The 22,247-nt window shown below is 49.2% G+C and overlaps 1 pseudogene; it reads right to left on the bottom strand.

Moving 5' to 3' along the window:
• Positions 1-6,631: 6,631 nt before the first annotated feature.
• On the bottom strand, positions 6,632-21,436 carry LOC133359715 (zinc-binding protein A33-like; annotated as a pseudogene).
• Between the last annotated feature and the right edge of the window lie 811 nt (positions 21,437-22,247).

Raw genomic sequence — 22,247 nt, 5'->3', positions numbered from 1 at the left:
ACATATATGTCAAACCTTACCCTTTGCTCGAAGAGTTTCCTGACACTAAATAAATAACGTATCCATTCTAATTGGAATCTCAGCTCCACTGTGACAAAGACTGAAGGCTGCCACGTTTATTATTCATCAGTGCGCCCCGTGAATCGCTGCAGTGGAGTGGTAGCGGCCTCACGTGGCGTGCACCAACACCGTTCCAGGCACTGCTGGGTTCAAAACAATGTTTGGAATTGTTCACAATTCGTGACTCAGGTTACATCTCTGGACCGGTGCTGGCAGCAAAACCATTACCCCCCAACATGTACATCTCCCCTTTTTGGCAATAAAACAGGTGTTAAGATGTTAAAACACCAAACTGAAACCTTTGCAAGGAATCTAGGTTTCAAAATCAGTAGTATCTATTATCTTCATTTAATACTGGCAAAGAAGGTCTCATGATGTAGCTGCTCACCCCGAGCTCTCAATGTCCAGATAGGGCATTGTCTTTGTGCTGTTCGCCTGTTGGCGTCCTCTGGTCGAATAATGTTTGAGACTAGGCTCTAAAGAAAGCTGTCTCTGGTGTGGACCAATCCGTTTCAAAGACAATGCACATATTGTCAGAGCATGTGTTTTTTTTTTGCATGTTCACCATAAGTATATGTGGTTAATGCAGACATTATTCCTCGCAAATGTTTCAGTTTAGTGTATTAACATCTTAACACCTGTTTTATTGCCAGACTTCCGCGACACGTCGTGTAGCGGGTACTATTCTTTATTGCCCACACACGCTTATATATTAACATTCCTATTGACTACATACATGGTTGGTCACACAGCGGGTTCCGCCTGTCCACTCCCGGCCTCGCCGCTGGCTGACGGCGTGCCGGTAAGGGCGGTGGAGTTCCGCAGGAGATTTGCCACGTGGCCGAACGACGGAGAGAGATGACGGCGAGCAGCGACGCAGTCCGGACCGAAGACTCCACACACCGACCCCGAGTCCTCCTCCGCCTCCGTTTATATTGCCGCAGGCGTGGCTAGGCTCCGCCTCCGGCCACGCCCTCTCGTGGAACCTTCTAGCTGGTTCCCGGAGTTTCTCGGCCAGCCCCGCCCTTACATTTGGCCCAGATACCTCTCCCTTTGGGATTGGATGATTGGATGATGTTTATAGTGGTGCCTGTACCCATGCTTCCCTTTTCCAACCAGTAGATGTCACTATGTCATTATACTGGCAAAGGAGGTCTCATGATGTAGCTGCTTACCGAGCTCTCAATGTCCTGATAGTGCGTTGTCTTTGTGCTGTTCGCCTTTTGGCATCCTCTGGTCTAACACTGTTTGAGACTAGGCTCTAAAGAAAGCTGTCTCTTGTGTGGACCAATCAGACAATGCACATACTGTCAGAGCATGTGTTTTTTGCTTGCATGTTCACCAAAAGTATATTTGGTTAATGCAGACATGATTCCTTGCAAAGGTTTCAGTTTGGTGTTTTAACATCTTAACACCTGCTTTATTGCCAGAAATGGGAAAACCCTATTATCACTATACATTATATTAGAGGCCTTTCTCGCTCAACGAGCGTTCTTTCTAGGAAAATTTGCTATACAGACAAATTTGAATTTAGATCACCAATTTGTTCGCAATATGAGCAATTGCTCGAGTAACGAACAGAGACCCATAGATCGAATGTGTCCCGTGGTGGCAGGTGGTGCACCATAACCTTCAACTGTTTGCTTACCAGCTGTGCTGTGCTGCGTGCGCGAGATTCGCCGTGTGGGGGAGGGGGGCCTCAAGTTGGCACTATAATGGGTGGTGGTGCTAATTAATTGCAGACGCTGAGAACAGGCACCTGCACGCACTACGGGGTTTCATGTGTGGTCAGTGTTACATTTGATGTTTTATTACTTTATTATAAAATGACAATTTGTATTTCTCACGTTAAAAACAGTTGTTAAAGAGTAGAACATTTTGGGGCTGAAATGGAACTCAGATTTTAACATGGGAGTACTTGAGAAAACGATGATCGCTTCACGAATTTTTGCTTAACGAGCAATTATCGTGGAACGTATATGACTCGTAAAGCGAGACACGCCTGTACGCTTGTCCGTCTGTCTGTAAGGTACCAGAAAATAAAAAAAGCAGTTTGCCCGGGTGGAGAGTGGGAGGGGGTTTATGATGTTACACCGTCTTGGGGAGAGGGAGGGGAGGGGTTGATTGGCCTCAGGTAGTGGTGAAGGGCTGATGACCTCAGAGACACTGGGCTGTGGGGGAGAGGAGTACCGGCAAGATTGGGGTGATGTTGTGAGTACGGGGGGGGGGTGACGCAACACTGGGAAGTTGGTGCAGAGGAGTGATGAAGTCACACTTGATTGGGGTGCATTGGTGAGGAGGGGGGGGGGGTGTGATGTCACGCGACACGGGTGAGGTGGACAGGGAGTGATGACGTCAATAGACGCGGGAGTGGTGAGAGGGGGTGGGTTATGATGTCACGTGACGTTGGTAAGGCGTAGGAGATGGATTGATGACAATGTGGTGCCACGACCCCCCTGAGCACACACACACATGCAGCACTTGCACCCACGTAGAGTCCTGGCGGGGGATTGCTTGGCATATCGGATTTTAATCCAAAGGGCCCCAAGAGGGAGAGTCCCACGGTTGCTCGGTGCTAGGAGATTGGCCGACCCTCACAGGACAGGTTACATTGCGGTGCCCCTAAATTAGCATAACATTGTATGGGCGCAGAATGAATAGGTTGACTGGGCCAACCGCAATGAATTATTCACGACATTGGGAGAGGCGGAGCGTGGAATATTATGCAGAAAGGGCAGACCAGTAGGTAGAGAATTAATGAGCACGGGAGAACAATGGGTGAGCGGAGCAGCAGCACATTCTGTGGCACTCCATGTAGACGGCGCAGGTAAGCACACGATTGGCTGAGCGGTACGTCACCCTTGGCCTTTGAATGTTAGGGAATAAAAACAATAGCCGGGGACGATTTTAGTTCAGTGGCCGTCAAGACCCACTCCCTGCCGTACTGCCTCCTCGAGCCGCTCACAGCATTGGTGTGATGCTAGCGAGTGCTGCTACGAGGCAGTGATTGGTAAAGTTTTCTCTTGTCCTTCTCCCTCCGACTCTCACAGCGTCCGTGCGATGCCGTGAGAACAGCTTCGAGGTACGTGGTAGGACGCTTGAGTGACTGGGTTCGTAGGCAGAGTCAGGCTAAGTTCGCAAGATATTCCCCCTCCAGGTAATGTGTATTTGCGCCGTTAATAAACTTTAGTACAGAGTATCGGTGCAGTGTGATCTCTGTGTGTGTGGGTAGAACATCGGCGTGGTGTCTGCAATTTGCGTGGTGCGACGGCGCGGGGGGGACGGTGTGCACGAGAGAATGAGCGTCGATCTACAGCGTGTGCGCGCGTGCTGAGAGGAGATCGCTGCAGGCGTGGCTGCGGTCGTGCCGCGGTACGCCGCATTAGGGTGAGTGACGATGTGCGCGGGAGAGCGATCGCAGGGCTGCAGCGTCGGTGTGGTGTTGGTAAATTTGATTGTGTGTGCGAGGCGCGCGCGTGGATTAAAACATAGACGGCCGCGTACGAGCAGCCGTGCCACGCGAGTATTAGGGTGGGGGCGGGGTGTGTTAAACCCGCTCACCAACGCTCGCGCGTGTTTACGCCGCCGCCGCAGCGTTAGCGTGTGTGTGGGATAACCCCGTGCGGTGGTGAGCCAGCCAGTGAGCTATGTCCATCAGAGAGGGCGCTGGCGCGGGGGGGGGGCGATCACCCGATCGGCGGGGGCCCGGCGAGAGGCGACCGACGAGGGGGAGGACGGAGTGGATGGGGCAAACGTTGCACCCTACCTGCCCGGCGGATGTCGGCCCCCACAATAACACGTACTTATTCGTTACCCTTTTACCGCAGTTCTGCGTGCTCCTGCTAGTGCTGTTATTGTTGCGCCATGGTGGCGAGATGTTAGCTACCTCGCCTGGTATACAGGAGGTCGTGGGTTCGATCCCGATCCCGACCCTGATGCCTGATGTATATTTGGAGTTTGCATGTTCTCCTCGTGGTCGTGTGGAGTTTTCTCCAGATCCTCTGGTTTTTCCTTCACATTTAAAAACATGTATTTAGAATTTTTGGCGGATATGCATTTTCACGTGATAAGCCACTTCGTTTAGCTATCATTTGGCCAGGTCGCTTCTGAAAAAGAGCTATATAGCTCAGTGAGCCTTACCTGGTAAAATAAAAATAGTAATTTTTTATTTCGCAATTTAAACATCTCTTTGTGTTAAGTGTATATGTGGATCTGTCCTATGCTGCCATCTAATGGTAAAATTATACAACTGCGATTTTTACCGCTTTAAATACCAACAGGGGATTGATGTGGATGTTGGTTGCTTTGGAGCAGAGGTCGCAACCGGGTACCCGATACCCGTACCCTACCCGATACCCGGCTACCCGTACCCGGCCGGGTACGGGTACCCGTTTGCGACCCTGGTGCGGCCGGGTACGGGTAAGGAATCAAACCCCGTTTGCGACCTCTGCTTTGGAGACACGAACCACACAGATGAAATTCGATTATTTATTTATTTCACAACCCCCCACGCATGTAACATTTAAAATGCTTTGGTGGCCACTCATCTAAGTACTGACTGGTCTCAAACCTGCTTGACTTCTAGGTCTGTTGACTGGGTCCTTTAAGTAACATTTTTTTTTCAGACAACCAACTAAGTCAGGATTATCAACAGTTTAGTGAAAACTGAGGACGCGAGTTTGCCACTTTATTCTTGAATGCATTTTAAAAACTGTAAAATACAAACATATTATTTTCATTTCATTGAAAATATTAATATTATATATGATTACACTCTTTTTTTTACCCCCGCAGTTAGATTCCAAATTTTCTGAGCGTCATTATCCTCTGCTGCCCTCATTCCCATGCATCCATACAAGTGACTCCCTATCAAAATCCAAGTCAAGGCCTCAATATCTTCCTTGTCTTCTTCACATAAGCCTGCTCGTTGTATACAAATGTCGGCTGTTTCTGCACAGATGCGTACACATTTAGATGCTCAACAAATCCATGCTGAATTGGATATTGTTGTGAAAATATATCCATAAGGAAATGTCATTTTACCTCTTAATCCTTAGTCAGGGCAGATGGCCTCCCAGCATTGAACCACTTCTTGGACCACATCAATTCCAGACATCCATCAGATTCACCATGGAAGTGGAGAAAGATGGCAAACTACCATTCTTAGATATTCTGTTTGAGAGGAGACCTGACGGATCCTCGGGACATTCTGTTTACAGGAAAGCCACCCACACAGATTCCTACTTGCAACCGGATTCTCACCACCACCCATCTCAAAATAATGCTCTCATCAAAACGCTATACCACAGAGCTCATGGCATTTCTGACCAACACCACCTGGCCAGTGAATTGAGACATGTACATCGGGCCCTCAGGATGAACGGATACTCTGAACGCACCATCCGCCAAGCTGTTTCTCCCACCATACAGAAATAGCCACTTGAAACTCCGATCAAAACTGTCACGTTACCATACATAGCAGGCGTGACCAAAAAGATCTCCAAAATTCTAAACAAACATAAGATCCAAGTCCGATTCAGTACAGTACATAAAATCCGTGATCTAATTCCATCTGTGAAGGATGTCATCCCTGACTTGCAATACCCTGGAGTCTATAAATTGAGTTGCAGCTGTGGTGACTGTTACATTGGGGACACAACGTCATGTCTCTGATCGTGTCCGCGAGCACAAGTCAGATTTGAAACACGGCAAAATTGAGTCGTCCGCCGTTGCCGATTATTGCTACAACTCGGTGGGCTCTCATGAGATTGTTTTCTCCGAGACTAAGGTGCTCTGCAAGCCTTCTGGCTACCATCAAAGGTTTGTACACGAAGCCATTCAGATATACAAACACAGACATAATTTCAACCGTGATGATGGGTACAAACTTAGTAATCATTGGAAAGATGTTATCAACCATGCAAAAAAGATTTAATTACACACTTTTGGACCATCTTATCTGACAGGCACTATTTTACTTCACCGAGTGTTAACATCCCTAACGTTTAAGAGTACTCTTTATTGTCAGCCAACACTGGTATAAACATGGGCATTTCCGCTCCTTTTCTATTATGTACATCCACAGTTACTTGCGCAACACGTCCCTGACCACGAGTCCATTCATCCCACAGTGACTTGCGCACAAACAGCATAACAAAGAGCGGCTTAATCGTATCTAATTCATTTACCCACCCAGCAGTATAACAAAAGCAGTAATTGACCACTTCACAACTCCTCCTCCCCCGCTGCCCTTCCTGGCTCCTCCCCCCTTAACCACTATATAAGGTACAGATATTTTGCTGTGACGGTTTCACCTGAAGACGGAAGCTTGTGTTGCCTCCGAAACGTCGTGATTTTTATTGTTTTCTTTTTATTAATTTTAATTTCATTTTTTACCTACGTGACTTTACCGAAAGAACTAAGAGTATGAGTATCAGGGCAGACATTTTATAAGTTGATTAATGTCACTCAATACCATGAGTAAAGTGTCAGTGAATTTAGCCCCATTAAGTGATTAGTGAACGGGCTGACACCATCCACTTACTATACTTGAGAATTCAGATTAATAAATGGATGATGACACCAATAGCAGGAACAGACTAAGACTAAGATTTTACAACTATTTATTTTAATCACAATAAACCCAAGAAACAAATTGATTCCCAAGAAACAAAGACAGAAACACCAGATACCAATACAAAAGCAACTTAATTTGTTACAGCAATCAAAAGTGAAAGGGGCATTCCGGTCAAACCCATTTGTCGTTACGGTCACTGCCTGTTTTTATCCCTGAGCTGTAAACTAGGGCTGTGATTATTCATAGGGTTTATACCGGTCCTGGTTTTTATAGTTTCCACATCCACATTCCTCTCGGTCAAGACACATGGCTCAGATCCACAATTGTCACTGCGTTACCATCCTTACCCCAAACTCCCAGCCCAGGATAGATAGACTGAGCAAAGTTTTGGTGAAACGAGTGTAACAGGAGCCATGGAGTCGGCACTGTAAAACGACAGGAGCCCTGCGTCCCAGTCCAGATGAACCCCAAATCTCTGGGGAGGCTCCGGCACCAACAGTGAAGTCCCTCCCCCTCCATGGCGCATTGAGTATCTGTTGTTATTTTTTCTTAAACTCCAAGACTCTTTGTTCCCTCCCAGGGAGCAGGCTTCACTACTCCCTTTCCGTGGGGTCGTCTCGTAGGCGACTCCAACCCGCCAAGACCCCGAGCCCCCCACATCCACCTCCCAGTAGTGCTGGCCCGATGAGAAGCTCTCAGAGCACAGGGCTTGTGGCCATGAATCAAACCGGTGTGGGTGATGGGGACGCGCCTGGGAGACATTGGTCCACGTGACCGTCCTGAGATCCGAGGATACCTGGACATCGTTATTGACTGAGTTTATATCCAGAGTTGGTGCGTGTCCATCTGTAGTAATGACAGTAAAATATGCATAATAGTGATAATAAATATATAATAATACAACAAATAGTATAACAATAAGTGTAAAAATAATTTCCTACTAATTAACGAGTTGGAGCTGCAGTTTAAATATCTAGCCACAGAAACGCCCCGTATTCAAACGGAAAGTCATTCAATTCGTCAGGCGGCTCGCGATAATTAGATGGTTAATAGGTTATACATCACATCGACCCTTACATATGTATAGTAATGAGTATGGACCATCATAAAACATGTGTACTGATCGCCCCCTACTTCAGAAACTTGGCAGAGCTCTCCTGAAACAAGCCATGAGACTCAAGGAGGCTTTCCAGGCTAAACAAGCCAAATACAAATAAGAATAAAAACATAATATGAATAAAGTATCTAATGACATGTGCAGTAGAAATAGAAATATTCACAATCCAAAAATCTGTGAATCCCCGCAATCCACAACCACTCCACAAGCTGGGAAATTACATCTCGGTTTTTTTTCTTAAAATGTCTAAATGTAGACACATTTTGCATATTTGCTGCAGTTGTTTCTCAGAAATTAACATTACTAATGTTAATAATAGAACAGCATTTCTTTATATAATATGTATAGTAACATCATCCAATAGTAATATACATTCATAATGTTATGGATTTACAACTCCTTGTCAATCCACTACTGGATAAAGACCTCGCTACACTGTTAGTTAATGTGGTTGCTTGATCAAACTTTACCATACCCAACACATTCATCAATAGTCCTTCTCCAGAGCTTCACTCTTCCTACCCCACTAATTTATCATGTAATAATGCGCGAGTATTGTTCGGTGTATGTGAATAATCGGACTGTAGTCATCTTATTCTTGGTTCTTTCGGTAAAGTCACGTAGAAGGGAAATAATAAAAGAATAAAAATAAAACAATAAAATTCTCACGACGTTTCGATTGCAACACAAGCAATCATCATCAGATGTTTCGATTGCAACACAAGCAATCATCATCAGATGCAACACAAGCAATCACCATCAGATGATGATTGCGTGTGTTGCAATCGAAACGTCGTGATAATTTTATTGTTTTTATTTGTATTATTTTATTATTTCCCTTCTACGTGACTTTACGGAAAGAACCAATAATATGAATCCCTGCAGTCACGAAAGCTTTAAATCGAAATGTAGGCATCTTATTCTTTATTATCGGAGAGCGATTTTAGTCGCCGCAGCTCTACCTGTGTACCACCCACCACGAGATGCTGCTGCCGTGCACGAACACTCGTAGACCTTTTACAACCCTCGCCACTACTCAAACAAGCCCAACCTGTGTCTGAAGGACGAAACAGGATGGGGAGGGGCCCTAAGATGAATGAGGCTGGGCCTAAGCAGCTGGGGATGGAGGGCAAATCAGGAAGGGTGAAAGAGACATTCTAAATAAGTGATCACCAATTTAAACAGGAAGCCCAAAAAACTGCAAACCCACAAAATCATAATATGACAACTTAAAAGAAAAAAAATCCACATATAGAGGAGTGCTTCAACTGTTAACTTCCCTATTGACTTGAGGAGAAATGAAAGCAGAAAATCAAACCAGTGTAACTGGCAGAGAAAATGATATGGTGTAGTGTGGCCAAAGGCCAATTAGTTTAATTTACTTGCAGAATGAGCTTGTGATTGAGTAGTGATGTTGCGGTTTGTGCACTGCAAGATGAATTTTGCAGTTTGATTCCCCGCCACGGCTGAAATGAGTGGCCAATTATATTAAGTATTCCTAGGCATGTCCTTCACCAACCTACACTGACGAGTGTGGTAAGGTTCGTTAAATCAATCAGCTGTCTGACACGGCATAATACAGCCTTCATTCAGCAATGGATTGATGAAGAGCTGTACATTTGTTATGTTGCCCCCTGAGTTCTGCTTTTGAAGGTTGATGTGCTGTGATGCAATTGCTTTCAGCATCCATCTCGCTCTCCTTTTTATTTCAATAGTTTAATACCAATGCGCACAAATTGCTCAAGTTCTGCTGTGTGAGAGTTGCATGCATTTACAATAACCACGTTATCTTGTTTTGCATATCTGCAACACGTGCCATTTGTTTGGCTTACGTTTATCTTAATTCCAACTCAGCGGCCATTATTATCACAACATAAACATGTTCTCCCTACGATAAGCGCCACAAGAGGGCTAATGAATGCGATATGAACGTTATTGATTTACAGCTTACAAAGTTACATTTTGCATTCAAGCAACGAATGTCTCCGTGCTTTTTGCACCTCTTGTCGTTTGAGGACCAAGTCAGTGCCATTTACAATATTTAATTATGTGCCCTTGGACCTGTTGCTCTGATTGAATTTGTCATAGTTTTCCCTTGCAAAAGCAGAAATTCCAAATGCGTTCACACCTGATTTTACGAAGACATCGGCCTACCTAGTAGTACTATCTTAACCACTCTGATTGTAATGAAAGCGGGAAAATAGACGAGTGCAGGAGAAAGACCTACACAAAACAGCCAGGAGATTCGTTTTGATGCCTCCAACTGAGATGACCTTTGCCAAGTCCAGGTGACAAGAGACTGGACCAGAATCATCCTTAGTCTCCTCAGAAACCGAGCTCCTGCACTCACAGCACAAGACACACCGAGTCTAACAAGGGACCACTTGAAAGAGGATTTAAGATTATCAAAACAACAACATCCACTCTTCGCCATTAAATTGGTGGAGATGGCACCATGGACTTGTGCCAGGCTAGAAATACCTTGAGGCCACGTGAAGTGTCGAAGGCTTGCTGGCAGCTCATGCAACAAATCCAGTTGCCATGGCTTGCGAACAGAGATTACTGGTCGATGCACCACGTCTGATCATGACTCTCAACTTTCTGCATTTAATCCGCCCTGCACTCCACTCGGTGTTGTGAGCATCGCTCCTCCGCCCTCCATTCTTGCTGCAAGGCGAATGCCTCCAACTTCCCTGTAGCATCCTTCATAAGCCTTGTCCACAGAAGCCGATTTTGACACTGCTGGCCACGGTCATCATCAAGTCAAATCAGCTCCACAACCATCTGTGCCGCATCTGCCCATTTTTTCTCTAGCCCTTGCCAGGGCCGATTAGCCCCCTCTATCCAGCCAAACATAAATTGCTTGGGAATGCAATAGCTGGCCATGTAGGCTACATGACCCAATCAATATACCCTCCCCTCACCTATCTGGGTATTTTGTGTCATCAATCACTCTCCACCCCATCAACTCCGTATTGCTGATGGGGCAGTTCTGGATAGAGTAAAAATGTATCCATACCTAGGCAGTGTGCTTATAACCAGCTCTGGATTGACAGCAAAGGTTTCACTCTGAATCAGTTGAGCAGCGGTAACTTTTCATCGGCTGCATGAGGGTGTGTAGAAGCTACCTGGTCTGTCACCCCACTCAAAACTTTGGTTATTTTCGGCTAGAATAATGCCCTCCCTTCTCTATGCTTGCAGAAAGTGGACCCCACCCTATTGGAACTTCTTTCAAAGGTAAGAAAAATCCCAGCAGGCCTGCCTACTATCCATCCTTGGTTTAACCAGACTGGATTGTGTGAAGAGCTCACAAATCCTTGAAAGATCTGGACATAGGCCCATTGGTGAGCTCCTCTGGTAGGCAAGGATGCATTAGCTGGGCCATGTAGCCCGCATGCCCAGCCACTGCATGCCAAAACAGCTTTTGTTCTGGTCAATAGAGGGGAATAAATGGGCACAGAACGGGCTAGAGAAGAGATGGAATGATGTGGTACAAGATGATATGGAGCTGAGTAGACTTTCCAATGACTGGTACCAGTGGTGTCAAGATCGGCCTCTGTAGAGGAAGCTCGTGAAGGATGCTACTGGGCAGTTGAAGGCAGTCATCCTCCAACAAGAACGGACGGCAGAGGAGTGTCACTCACAACAATGACCGAAGCGCCAGGTACAAAAACACAGCAAGTTGACACAGTAGGGGGCACAGGTGGTGCATTTGCCAGTCATCTAAGTCAGTCAATCCATGGAACCTGGGTCTGTCCCTTCTCCTCCTGCCAGCAGACGTTTGACGCTTTTCATGGCCTTAAAATGCACATAGCTTGGCACAAGCGCTGTGGTGACATCACCGCCACTTCGTGGCAAATGGCGATTGTTGTGGTTTTTGTGTATCTATGCCTTTCGTGTGTTAGTGAGTAAGCATGATAGTGTTAGTTTCTCTGTGTTAAGAAAACAAATATTTGACTGATAGCATTAGTTATTTTTTTATACACACAGTATGGGACGCACATCGTATCATGAGGGTCCGGGCCTCTTAGAGACAGCATAAGACACACAGCATCGAATGCATAAGTTACATTTAGAAGGAAAAAAACATCACGATCATTCACTGATTAGTTCACCACGGTAGGCAGTGTTAGAGTTTGAGTCTGGGTTGGTACTGACCTGAGCTTCTCATGCATGGGATGCTGAAAACACAAACCTACATTTTACATTAAAATGTACATCCAAAGCAGTTGTCCCACCTTCACAGTTATCTGCTGTTAATCCGTATTTAGAGACATCAGCAATTATTTAAACAAAACTCTTCAAACACAGAATCGTGAAATATAGGACGTCTTTAACTGGACACTGACAGGCCTTAAGAGCTGACAAAACCACTCTTAAAACATGGTTAAATAACGCTTAATTACTCTAGTATTTGAGCTGCCATTACATCATGTTTTACCAGACATGATTTAGAATTAGTTTTGTTGAGTCAGATCGTGTGGATATACTATCAATTAGAGTTAAATCAAATCATCACTGCGACAAAAATGGAAATTCATTTTTTTTACCAGCCAGTTGCGTTGAAAACAAAGCAAATTTTGAAAATACATGTGATGTTTCACTGGAAATTACAATCAGTAAAATTCTGTATGAGCATTTGTTCAGATCTCGAGTGTATTTGGGTCCTGATCTTGGTCATTAAGGATGTGCACTGACAGCCATGAAGTTGAACCGGATTTAATCATGAGAATGAATTGCAAATTGATTGGTTATAATTTACAGATGTATTAAACATCTCCAGTAGTTGCATCATGAGGCCTCCTTTGCCAGTGTAATGCGGTTGTAAACGGCCCTTCTGAGGTGCCGTCAGGGGGGGGAGGAGTTAGGTCACGTGGGGGGAGAGGGGTTGAGTATAGAAGGAGGGGAACCGGAAGAGCAGGGGGAGTGACGGGGAACCAGGAACAGAGGAAGGCCACGAAGGGCGAAGCGGGGTGTGGCGAGATCGCCACGAACACGGGGGGAGCGAGGATCGGCACCGTTGGCCAGCGGTGACCGACCCGAAGCAGCGAGGAGGCTGCAGTCAGCAGCGGGGCTGCACAGAGAGAGTGGGCAGCGGGTCTGCATACAGTGACAGCCAGAGGGTCTGCACATAGGGGTAGCAGCAAGTCTGCAGGGAGGAGGTTACAGTAGATGAAGCAGAGAGTCAGAGGGGTGAGGAAGCTATAATAGCAGTGAATAGCCGGGGGCTACAAATACAGGAGTTATAACAGAGTGCCGTGTGGGTAAAGACGTGAACCTGAATAAAGACACGAAGACAGAAAGAAGTGTTCGAGTCCTTTTATTACACTGGAGTCAGAAGTGAAACGGCATGGCGAAACAACTGAGGAAGAAGAATATCCCATCTCCGGCGTCGGCTTCATCATCGGACGACGACGATCTTCCTCCTGAGGTCGGCTTCACTTCGGCGGAGGGAGAGATCCGTGAGGGCCCGGGTGTGGAGGAGGTTGCCGCTGCGCCCGACCCATCTGCGTTGAAGGACGAAGATTTAAGATGGACCCGGATGGCGGAGCAACTGGCGACCCTAAAAACCGTCATCACGGAGTTGTGTGACCTTGTCACGCCGAGGGCGGCGTTGGAAGGTGATGGTGGTGATCGGCAGGATCCCGGGTCGTCTTCGATGGCGCCGCCATCGACCACGCGGCGGGAAGACGCCATCTTGGGCGTGGCGCACCACGGAAGGCGGGAAGCCGCCATCTTGGGGCCGCCACGAAGATCGTCCGCCATCTTGGCGACACCGCGTTGCGACGCCTTGCTGAACTTGCCGCCGGAAGAGTCGGTGACGGACGGAAGCAGGCCAAGGAGCCGCAGTCGTCACCTTACAACTGTTAAGGAGTTCTCCATCGGGGGCGATTGGAGTGCGTTCGCTTGTCGATTTTTGGCGGCGGTACGAACGGCAAGGTGGACGGACGCCGAGGCGCTGGAGGTGCTTCCGACTCTCCTTGACGATGAGTCTGTTCGTTTTTTTCGCTCTATAAAAGCTGCGAAGAAGAAAACATTGCGTGGAGTGTTCGACGAAATGGCGGACGCGTACGAGCCACCGGATGACGCCCATCGCCGCTTCGTGCAGCGGCAACGCGCACCGGAGGAGTCGCCTGTAGCGTACAGGGGCGCCGTGCTGGAACTCGCGATGGCCGCTTACCCGGAGACGGAGCCTGACCTGCTGGAACCTCTCATCTTGGGGAAGATGTTGGAGTTATCCCGGGATCTGGGCATTCCTATGCCGGCTTGCGGTCACGAGAAACTCACGTCCCGGACCGCGGCTAAGTGTTTGGACGCCCAGTTCAATCTCCGCCGCTGGAAACAAGTCACGGCGTGGACGGGCGGTCCTGTCGTCGATGGGGGGGCCGTAGGGTGGGACCCTACAAAGGCCGTGTACGTGCCGGATGCGACCGGCCCAAAGGAGCTGTCGGCCGCCTCCACTCCGTGGCCGGCTCGAAGCGAGCCGGGGCCGCGGGCTCCGCCGCCGGCGCGGCCACGTCGGGACGGGGTGCCTGCTGCGCGCCGACCCGACGTCGACAGTTTCCGCTGCGGCCGTCGGGGCCACTATGCCAGGGACTGCTGGGCCCGGGTTCCGGGGCCGCCCCAGCAGGAGGCCTCGATCGCGGACGTCCCAAAGAAAGACCCTCCGGCACAGGCAAGTCGGTGCGCACCAGACACCCGGCAAGGCCTGACACCTCACTCATCGCCGTTGTTGTGCGACGCGGATGTTCTAAAATATGGGAGGCCAGTATCTGCGCCTTGTCGCTCGATAACGCAGTGGCGTAAGTTGGCTCGGCGGGTTGTCGCGGCCGCTACAGGTTCGTCCACTGTACCGGGGTCGATCCAAGGGGTGGACGTGCGTATTTTGGTGGATTCCGGGGCGTCCGCGACCATTATTTCGGATGTCATATTCCATCTTTTGAACATCCCACCGGGGGCCGTGAGGCCGGCTTACGCTTCCTGCATCGCTGCGAACGGGGGTAGTATGGGCATCGTGGGACAGGTGGACGCTAATATTTCTATCGGGGGGGTCTCGGCCTCGGGCGTGGTGTTAATTTCGAGGTCCCTGGCGGTTCCTTGCTTGTTGGGCACGGATTTTTTGGCTAAGATGCCCATTTTAATTAGAATCAATGAAAATTGCATTGAACTGCCAGGGGGCCGCAAATTGGCGTTTTTACAGTCCACCTGGGGGCGACCGGCTCCGGTTGCCCAGGTGCAGGCGTTATCGGAAGTTTCAGTTGATATTCCACCTGGCTCGCAGATGCTCATTCCCCTACGATACCGGAAGCCGGTTCCGGGTCGGCAGAGTGCTTGTGGAATTTTGCTGTCGCCGTCCGCCGCTGTTACGGGCGGATTGGCACTGGTGGGGGCGCAAACCATTGTCCGTCCGGATCAGCGCCCGTTTTTGCAGGTGTTAAATGCGACTTCTGAAAGCGTGTGTGTGCCGGCTGGTACCGTTGTGGCACACGCCACTACGGCGTTTACGGCTCAGAGTGACATTCCGGACGGGGGGCTGGTGGGTGGTGTTTCACACGACGGAGGGGTGGACGATCGTTGGATCGCCGAATTATGTGCGGAAAATTCGGCCCTTTCCGCTGAGCAGCGTTGTGCGATTCATAAATTATTAGCGAGCTATTCCGATGTGTTTAGCTCGGACGATTTGGACTTGGGACGCACCTCGCTGCTCTCTCATCACATCGAAACGGGGGACGCGGCCCCTTTCCGCTTGAACTCGCGTCGGATGAGTCCGGCTGAGCGTGAGCACGTTCGAGGGGCAGTGGAAGACATGTTGAAAGCGGATATTATATCTCCGTCTAATAGCCCGTGGGGTGCGCCTGTCGTGTTGGTTAAAAAGAAAGATGGTAAATTACGATTTTGTGTGGATTTTCGGAAGTTAAATAAAGTGTCGGTGGCAGATGCGTATCCCCTGCCGCGTATGGACGATTCTCTCGACGCCTTGTCAGGGGCTAAGTTTTTTTCAACGCTAGATCTCTCTTCGGGCTTCTGGCAGCTTCCCCTTGACGAGCCCTCGCGGGAAAAGACAGCGTTCCGTACGCCGCAGGGGTTGTTCCAATTTAACTGTCTGCCGATGGGGTTGAATGCAGCCCCTGCCACCTTTCAGAGATTGATGGAGTTGGTATTGACGGGGTTGCAGTGGGAGACATGTCTCATTTATTTAGATGATATTATTGTCTTCAGCCGCACATTTGATGAGCATTTATTGCGGTTGGAGGCCGTTTTTGCCAGAATGCGTTCTGCTAATTTGAAATTCAAGCCTAAGAAATGTCATCTACTGCAACGTTCCGTTCGATACTTGGGACATATTGTTAGTGCGGACGGGGTGGCCACGGATCCAGAGAAAACTGCGTGTGTCCGGGATTGGGCAACCCCCGCCACGGTGGGTGATGTGCGTCGGTTTTTGGGGTTCGCCTCATATTACCGGAGGTTTGTTCCGAATTTCGCTACTATCGCCAGGCCTTTGCATCTCCTTACTGGGAAGGGGCACAAATTTGTGTGGGGACCGCCGGAGGAGGCGGCGTTTCGGAGCCTGCGCGACCTACTGGCTACTGCGCCGACGTTGGATTATCCGGATTTTGAACATCCCTTCATTCTGGATACTGATGCGAGTGACACCGGGATTGGGGCGGTGTTGTCCCAGTCAAAAGGTGGTGTTGAGCGTGTGGTGGCGTACGGGAGTCGGGTTTTGTCTCCCGCGGAAACTCGTTACTGCGTCACTCGCAGGGAACTTTTGGCTATTGTGTATTTTCTCCGCCAATTTCGACCGTATCTGTACGGTCGGTCGTTTATTGTCCGAACGGACCATGCGGCCTTGCAGTACGCTCTTAAGATGGACCAGCCATCCGGACAATTGGCGAGATGGCTGGACACGTTGCAAGAATTCTCCTTCCAAATTCACCATCGGAAGGGTGTGCGTCACGCTAACGCGGACGCACTGTCCAGGTTGCCGCAACAATCCCCTTGTGCGTGTGCGTCGGGGACGCATAGGTGTGGACCGGCTCAGCCCCCCCCTCAACCTGTCGCGCGGGCAGTGGATGTTCTCGAACCTCCGCTTACACCGGGACCGGTTGAAGGGGGACCGGCTGACGGGATTTTGCGTCTTCCAAGGTCTGTGTGGATTCGGGAGCAAATGTTGGACGATTCTTTGGTGTCGTTACGGAAACGAACGGAGAAGGCGGGTAAGGAAGTCGGTGCGGGTGGTAATTCGGAAACTGCTCTCCGAGATGGGTTACTGATGTGGAGGGAAGGGATACAGGAACACTGGCGTCTCGTTGTGCCTGCGTCATTGCGCTATGAGTTGATTCGATCTTTGCACTGTGACACACTTTTACACCTGGGGGTGCAGAAAACCCTATTGACGCTGCAACGAGACTATTATTGGCACGGCATGACGACGGATGTCGTCGGTCACGTTCGCGCGTGTCCCGATTGTGCCCGCCGTAAGCCGCCTAAACATCCATATGTTCCGCCGATACAATCGATTAAAGTATCTCGGGTTAATGAGTTGGTGGCGTTAGATATTTTGGGACCCTTTCCGCCATCAGCTAAAGGGAATAAGTATTTACTGGTGGGGGTGGAGTACCTCTCTCGCTGGCCGATGGCCTGGCCCTTGCCTGACCAGTCAGCGGCGTCTATCACGGACGCCTTTCTATTTGGGTATGTAATGGACAAAGGGGCTCCGGAGAGGCTCCTTACGGATCAGGGACGTAACTTTTCGTCTAAATTGTTGGGGGAGGTGTGTGCGGCTCTTGGAACTAAAAAGATACGGACGTCCCCCTACCACCCGCAAACGGATGGTATGGTGGAACGGTTGAATCGGACTCTGTCCGCCATGCTGTGCCATACAGTCGGGGAAAACCAATCTGATTGGGATTTGCATATCCCTGGGGTGCTTTCGGCGTATCGCATGACGCCGCACGCGGCTACTGGATACTCGCCGTTTTTCCTTATGTACGGCCGTGAGAACGTGCCGCCGATTCATGACCAGTTGGGAACCGGTGCGAGGGGGCCTGTTAAGCCTCTTCCTGAGTATATTAAGGACAACGTTCGGCGTGTCGCTGAGGCGAGGGAAAATGCCCGCATGGCTACTGCCAAGGCTCAGGCCAGGAATGAGCGGTGTGCCCGACGTTCAAAGGGGGAGTGTCCCTGGAAAAAGGGGGACCTGGCCTGGCTTCATTGCCCACAGGTGCGGCCAGGTACATCTCCTAAATTACATCGACCTTGGCAGGGTCCGGTCCGCCTCATTGAGGTTCCCAACCCACAGTCGGCGCGTGTTCAGGTTGGTGCACGGCGTTGGTTCGTGCACACGTCCCGGTTGAAGCCATACATTGCCCCACGGCCGGATGCGTCATCTCCCCAAGTTGCCTTGCCGGGGTCTGTTACTGCCGACTCGCCCTTGCCTGTGTCTGCTGACCTTGCGAGAGCGCCTGTCGTACCCTTCACAGACAAGCCGGCCGTGACAGCGCAGGGAGGAGGACCTTCCGCTTGTGGGACGCCGACCGGAGCCGCAGAACCCACGGGACCTGCAGCTCTTCCTATCCCTCCGCGGACGCGAGTACGGGATGTTTCTGGACGCGAGCGGGACAGTGGCGGGCCTCCAATGGCGACGGAAGAACTTGCGCCCGTCGCCCCTAAAACCCTTCCACGTTCCCGCTCGGCGGGTGGGCCGCCGACCGTCCGGGACGGCCCGGCTACCCGTACTCGCTCGAAATCCCTCACGTTTCGTTAGATTGTGTTGTGTTGTGTTATTGTTATAATGTTCTTCAATGCTTCGTGTCTTTTTGCGTGTTGGCCCTTTACACCCGCATTGCTTTTCAGGTTGCAATTCAGCCGAGGTCGGCTGGATTTTCTTTAGGGGGGAGGGTGATGTAATGCGGTTGTAAACGGCCCTTCTGAGGTGCCGTCAGGGGGGGGAGGAGTTAGGTCACGTGGGGGGAGAGGGGTTGAGTATAGAAGGAGGGGAACCGGAAGAGCAGGGGGAGTGACGGGGAACCAGGAACAGAGGAAGGCCACGAAGGGCGAAGCGGGGTGTGGCGAGATCGCCACGAACACGGGGGGAGCGAGGATCGGCACCGTTGGCCAGCGGTGACCGACCCGAAGCAGCGAGGAGGCTGCAGTCAGCAGCGGGGCTGCACAGAGAGAGTGGGCAGCGGGTCTGCATACAGTGACAGCCAGAGGGTCTGCACATAGGGGTAGCAGCAAGTCTGCAGGGAGGAGGTTACAGTAGATGAAGCAGAGAGTCAGAGGGGTGAGGAAGCTATAATAGCAGTGAATAGCCGGGGGCTACAAATACAGGAGTTATAACAGAGTGCCGTGTGGGTAAAGACGTGAACCTGAATAAAGACACGAAGACAGAAAGAAGTGTTCGAGTCCTTTTATTACACCAGTACCAAAATATAATAATAGGGTTTTTCCCCTTTTTTCTGGCGACAAAACTGAAACCTTTTGCAAGGAATCATGTTTACATTAACCACAATACTTGCAGTCAAAATGCAAACAAAAAAACAACACTCTGATAATTTATGCATTGTCCTTGAAACTGATTGCTCCACACTGGCTAAACGGGATCATCCGTGTAACAAAGAAAGTAACCCTGATCTTAAATTGATAGACATCATATCAGTCTCAAAAAGTGTCGAGTATCACCTAGTAATAGACAGAAAAAATCTGTAGTAATTGGTGTGAGTAAACAGCAGTTCAGTCACCTGGAGGAAGGAAAGTGGGTCCTGCACATTGATTGCGGAGAGTAGCTCGGTGATTTCCTGATCCAGGCCGCGTGCTCTGTGCTCGTAGCGAGCGATGTCCGCCTGGATGTGGGACAGCACGGAGCGGCCCTCCTCGTCCACGCGCTCCAGCGCCTCCCTCTCCTCCTCCCTCAACTACTCCCTCCTGCGCTCAAACTCTCGGCGGATCCGCTCCTTGGTCCCACGCAGAGATTCCTATACAGACAGAAATTATGATGCATTGTTGAATCACAAATAACAATGCCACGTCGCATTATTCAGCTAATAATTATCACCATACTTCTAGACTCTGAACATGGAGGTGGGTCTTGATTTGAAGCTTTCGTGACTACAGAAATCCATGCTCCTTGGTTCTTTCGGTAAAGCCACTTAGGTAGAAAATAAAATAAATCATGACGTTTCGGCCGCAACACAAGCGGCCGTCCTCACGACTCGATCATGTGAGCCTTCTTGTCTCGTAGTCTGTTAAAAGCTTTAACAGATGTGTGAATATCCTCCCCATAGAGGCAGTTCAATCTCGATTTTAAGCTTTCGCCTCTACGGGGAGGGTTTTCACACATCTGTTAGAGCTTTAAACAGACTACGAGTTAAAAAGGTTCACATAATCGAGTCCTGAGGATGGCCGCCTGTGTTGCGGCCGGAAACATTGTGATTTATTTTATTTTATACCAACGTATTTATTGAGAAACGGGAATGCATGGCAGCAGCTTATTCAGCCACGTCTTCCCCAGCAGATGTGCACATGCGTCATGTGCGGCTTCTCATTAGAAATTGTGTGGTGGGAACCCAGAACTGGCGTATTACCGCATTTTGCTTTTGTGTTTCAAATCTCAATTGTCCACCTGCATGCATTCACACTTTAGATGAGAAAACTGTCTCTGATCTGAACAGACACGCAGCTGTGTGTCTCCCTCTGTACTTGCACCTCTCTATGTCTCTATCAGTAGCTGCACGTGTCTGTGTCTCTCTCTGTACCTGCGTACGTGCATAGGTGCCCCTGAGCTGCTGTGTCCATGATGCCACCTTCTCCTTGTTCTTCTCTCTCTTTGTCTTCTCCAGGCAGATAATTTCCTGTGTGGGGAAGGTGAAAACACTGCTCAGTATCCTCATCTATAGAGACCTTTCGTGCCAATCGGTTCTAACCTCGCTGAAAAGTCCCGTTTAGCTCTGATGAAACCCAAGCTGTTGTAACGATATGGATTGCAGATGAAAATGACACTTCACCTGTTTTGTCTGTTGTACTGTCTCCATTGCGATGACCTTGTGTCCGGAGTGGTCTCCTGCAATGGTGCAGACTGTGCAGGCCAGGCTCCCGTCTTGTTCACAATAGAAATTGAGTTGCTCCTTTCTGTGCTCCTGGCACATTTGATCCTCTAGGTTCACAATGCAATACATCAAGACAACGTTATTTAGCCCTGGATTTTCCAAGCGACACTGAAATTTCCTTGCACAGTAGGTCTTCACTGCAGGAGTCTTACCGTCACACATGGTTATCGTGGCCATCCTGTCTCCAACTCTGAGCTGCTCCGCCAGATTGGAGAGCGCCACATTCCTCCTCAGCTGGGGTCGCACCGGGAAGGTATCTCGGCACTGCGGGCAGCTGAAGCTGTTCACTGTCTCCCAGGCAGTCTCCAGACACCGCACGCAGAATGAGTGTCCACAGCTCAGCGTGCAGGGGCACACGAACGTGCCCAGGCAGACGGGACAGTGCAGCTCACTGTCTGCACTCTCACTGAAAGTTGCACTTGCCATTTTGGAGACCCAGGTCTCTCATAAATGAGACTGTCCTGACCTGTTGTGTTCTCACCTGTTTAAACAAAATCAAATACAAATTTGATCTTCTGTGGCTTCACGCAAAGAGAGTTTCTGACTGTGGCTCAGAGAGACGCTGAACCAAGAATGATCATGGCGACGGTGAAAGAGGAAGTAAAATAATTTCAAGTTCGTCATTGACATCACGAGACACACCCTGGAATGTGACCTGTGGCCTCGATGCATATAACAATATGTAGTGAAGGAATCTATTCTTCAAAAACATCCATCAAAAAAATAATAGTATTGTTCATATACATCAGAAATACTCAGCTGTGATGGCTCTGTTGTGAGATGACATCGATATATAAACTCATCCTTCCACAAGCTTAGGGCGTTATCTCGGCCTCGCTGTGCGTTGCGTTGCACCGCTAGTCGAGTAGATAACCATGTGTTCAATAAACCCTCGGAGCCAGGATGACCGTCCAACTCCGATCGTCATTTATTGATTGTAACAGATAAAACTGGTGAGAAAACACAGATACAGCATCTGTTATAATTCGGAAACACCCACACAATGAACACCACAGCATCAGAACATTGTCTCAGATAACAATAGATCCTGGAAGGACCAGGCCCCCACATTACCCCTGAACAACTAGACAAAGGCACAAGCTGGTGCGTTGCATACAGGCACATAGTGTATTCATCCCACTGCACCCCAAATGTACAGCATTACACTTAACACTAAACTGTGGATGAGATACTTCGTCATCACTCTCAGGATCGCAACATAGGCACAAGTCTGACTCGACCTACTAAATCACAAGTAACATCCACAATAAGGAAAGTCACAGGCTTCGTTACTAACTAGGCCTCGTATTTACTACAACAACTTAACGGCACCATAAAGGCATTTACATTGCTATAACGGTCATTCCAACATTACAACAGCATT

The sequence above is a fragment of the Lethenteron reissneri genome, chromosome 65 (genome assembly GCF_015708825.2).
Source record: "Lethenteron reissneri isolate LAM-NWPU_2019-01 chromosome 65, ASM1570882v1, whole genome shotgun sequence".
Classification (NCBI taxonomy): Eukaryota; Metazoa; Chordata; class Hyperoartia; order Petromyzontiformes; family Petromyzontidae; genus Lethenteron; species Lethenteron reissneri.
This window is presented reverse-complemented; position numbering and strand designations above follow the sequence as displayed.